This window comes from Pristis pectinata, chromosome 34 (assembly GCF_009764475.1).
Source record: "Pristis pectinata isolate sPriPec2 chromosome 34, sPriPec2.1.pri, whole genome shotgun sequence".
NCBI classification, from domain to species: domain Eukaryota; kingdom Metazoa; phylum Chordata; class Chondrichthyes; order Rhinopristiformes; family Pristidae; genus Pristis; species Pristis pectinata.
This window is the reverse complement of record NC_067438.1, coordinates 9813658-9816786: the sequence shown is the minus strand read 5'-3', so window position 1 is coordinate 9816786 and position 3129 is coordinate 9813658. Positions and strand designations below refer to the sequence as shown.

Sequence of the window (3129 nt, the reverse complement as noted above, 5' to 3'; positions counted from 1 at the left end):
CTCTATCCACAGTGCTGTGGGGTGGGGGGGGGGGGGACAGTCACGTTTCCTCAAAAAGAAGGACATCTTCCTATGAGCAGTTGTCCAGAGAAACGAAGGACGCCGGTGTGGAGCAGTTGACCAGGGCACCAGGACAGCGAAGGGGATGAGGGGGAGGGATGACGGCGGACCTGTAGGAGGAGCCTAAAGTTGAATGTGCATAAAATACATGTGCGTAGCAACCAAGAGCGACGCTGGCCGCCTCGCACACCTCGCTAGAGGACAGATCGGGGTTCTTTTCCTGACCTTGTGACTTCCATCGTCGAGTGAGTCTTTTTACTTTTATAATCACTGAGCATTAACCAGATCCGAGGTGGGGCTCTCCACTGAGGAACGTTCCGACTTGCAGCCGCTGTTATACGTGTGGATTAATGATATTCTAGTTAAACCGCTGATGTGACCATGGAATCGGTCAGCGCTTCAGCGGAGTTCAAGCGGGGGAAATTGCGCGGAATTATAGAAGGGCTTCACTCAGTTTAAAACCATTCAGCACGCGTGCGACGGAACTAAAGTTATTTCACCCTGTTACTTACAGAATGTCGGCCCCAGACACGTTGAATCGGTTTGAATTGACCGGTCCGCAAGACAAAGGTAAAGCCACATAGCTCCTGCTGCATGAGAGTAAACTGCAGATGCTGGGGACCCGAAACATAAACATAAAATGCTGGAAACACTCAGAATTGTGTTCATCTCCACAGATGCTGCCTGGCCTGCTGTGTGTTTCCAGCATTCCCCCCTTTTTTTAACTGCAGCTCGTACCTCAGCTTCTGACGAGATGCTACCCCTGGCCTGCCGAGTTTTCACAGCATTTTCAGGGTTTTTTTTATTTTAAATTTCCAGCGTCTGCGGGGGTTTTGTTTCTGATGTTCAAGCTTTTGTTGTTCACCTACTCCAGTTAGGAGAATCTGGATCATCTAGTTGGGGTCATGATCCAGTCTACTGTGAGCCTGTGTTGTACAAGTATGCAGCGCAGGGTTCGTGGGAGCATTGGCCTTTGCTGGGTTGAGCGGGCAGCTCCACAGTTCCTAGATCGTGACTAATACACAGAGGAAGCGGTGCTTAATCGCAAAGTTAATTAGATTTGCATCTTACTCTTGGGGACGTGTTGACTTGCTGCTGGCAGCCTGCAGCAAATAGAGGGAGAAGAACAAGTTTTTTTTCCCCCGTGGTTTAGCCTCGCTGAGCCTGCAAATATTTTCAACTTTTTTCTCTCTTTCAACTGGGTTTGACGAGAGATCCTAAACTGATATCTGAGTTAACCAACAGACGCAGTTAAGTGGAAGCACAGAAGTTTATACTTGATCTGGGTTTTCTGTCTTGGGTAGCTTCCAAATGTTTAAAACGTCAGCAAATGAAAAATGTAAACACGGCAGTGTCCTGTAGACAAAACGGTTTCTTTTTAATGGCTTCCTGAGAGAGATCTTGACAGAAAGATGGGAAGCGAGGGTCGGAGACGGGGGGGTGGGGGGCGGGGGGAGCTGACAAGGAGCGGGAGGGACGGGCATGGGGACGAAATCAGAGATGGGGAATTGCAAATATAAGGCCGGAATGGGGAGAAGAACGCGGCTGGTGGGAGGATGGTATCTCGAGTAAAGGGGTTCGAATTGAAATGGCTGAGCCATTTCCACAAAAAGAAAGAGAAAACTGGTGGGGAGATATATTGTGATAGAAGGTGGGATTGGGGGAGAGAGTCGTACATTAATATCTGGTACTTTTATTGCAGATCACAATAAGAAACCAAAAAGGAAAACCAAGCCACAGCAGGATAATTGGAGCAGGTGAAGTTTCTTTCATTACATGAACAAACAAATTATATCCTGGGCTAAGGGTTGGAACGCTCTTTATTTACTGAAATACACCGTCGTCTTTTGTTCACTGTTGACGTTGGGTTGGACGGATGCCGGTTGTGGATTTACAGCCTATTAACGCTCCCCGTTCTTTCAGGTTTCGGGAGCTGTACCTGGCGGTCAGCGTCTCCGCTTTTTTAGACCGGTGTATGGAGGAGAAATACGGGAAGCCGAGACCGCGATGAAGATAGACGCGGAGGGAACTGCAACACTATCAAATATGCGGAAACGTATCCCACACACAGAGTCCAAGAGGGTTAGAGCGGGAAAGGCAGAGAGACGAGAGAGAGGGAGTTTGTTCAGAAAGAGTTGTACAGAAAGAAAGAAAGAGGGAGTTTGTTCAGAAAAAGGCACAGAGGGACTGAGGAAGCGAAGGACAGTGATGAAGCAGGAGCAGAATCCGCCATACTGCGCTCCTTTTGGAGCTAAATTGTTCCTATCTGCGTGTGCATTGACAGTACAGAGTCGTGCGGGTCAGAACTTGGTGCATTGCCAAGTTTGGGGAGAGAACAGACAGCGTTTCAGGCCTCAGAGCGAGGTTCCATCAGCCCGGGCAACGTGTGTGTTGGATACGCTCCCGCATTGGAGAGTGGAGCGCGGTTCCTGGCCGGTGTCTGTGTCTGCATTCATTCAGTTTTCTCTCCAATGTGTGACTCTGTTCGCCGGTGGAACACACACGCACAATAAAGAAGCCATACTTCAGCCCGTTTCAAATTGCCTTTGTTTTAGACGGAACATTCAGCCTCACGCCCCATGAGGGCAGGCAACTGATCACATGCCGAGTCACTGCTCAGCTAATCATTTCCTCAAGTACTTCATCGACGATTTGAAAGTGGCTGTGTTTATTCTGTATCTTGTATCTTGTTCCTCCCCTGGGCTAAATATCAAACTGTGTGGACCTTTCTGTGCTCTCGGTCATTTTTTATTTGTCCTCTCCCACGTTCTGTTTTATTCTGTATCTTGTATCTTGTTTCCTCCCCTGGGCTAATATCAAACTGTGTGACCGTTCTGTGCTCTCGGTCATTTTTATTTGTCCTCTCCCACGTTCTGTAAAGTCCTTTTGCCTCTGGGTTGGATAAATTAATTCATCAATCTTCTGTTGCCAAGGTGCTGGTTGCCAAGTTTCTAACTGAGTGGCGGGAAGGGCCGGTGTTGGTCAGAGTCCAGTCAATGGGTGCAACCCTTTTCGTGATCCTTCCCAGGGGAGACTGAAGCTCCTTCGCTGCTCAACAGCAGCTGGAGC

General features: G+C 48.6%; 1 long non-coding RNA gene across 1 annotated transcript; it reads left to right on the top strand.

The window, feature by feature from the left end:
* Positions 1–218: 218 nt before the first annotated feature.
* On the top strand, positions 219–2588 carry LOC127585949 (uncharacterized). Its single transcript, XR_007958617.1, has 4 exons — positions 219–305; positions 575–630; positions 1763–1817; positions 1984–2588. It is a non-coding gene; the product is annotated as an uncharacterized LOC127585949 (long non-coding RNA).
* Positions 2589–3129: the final 541 nt, after the last annotated feature.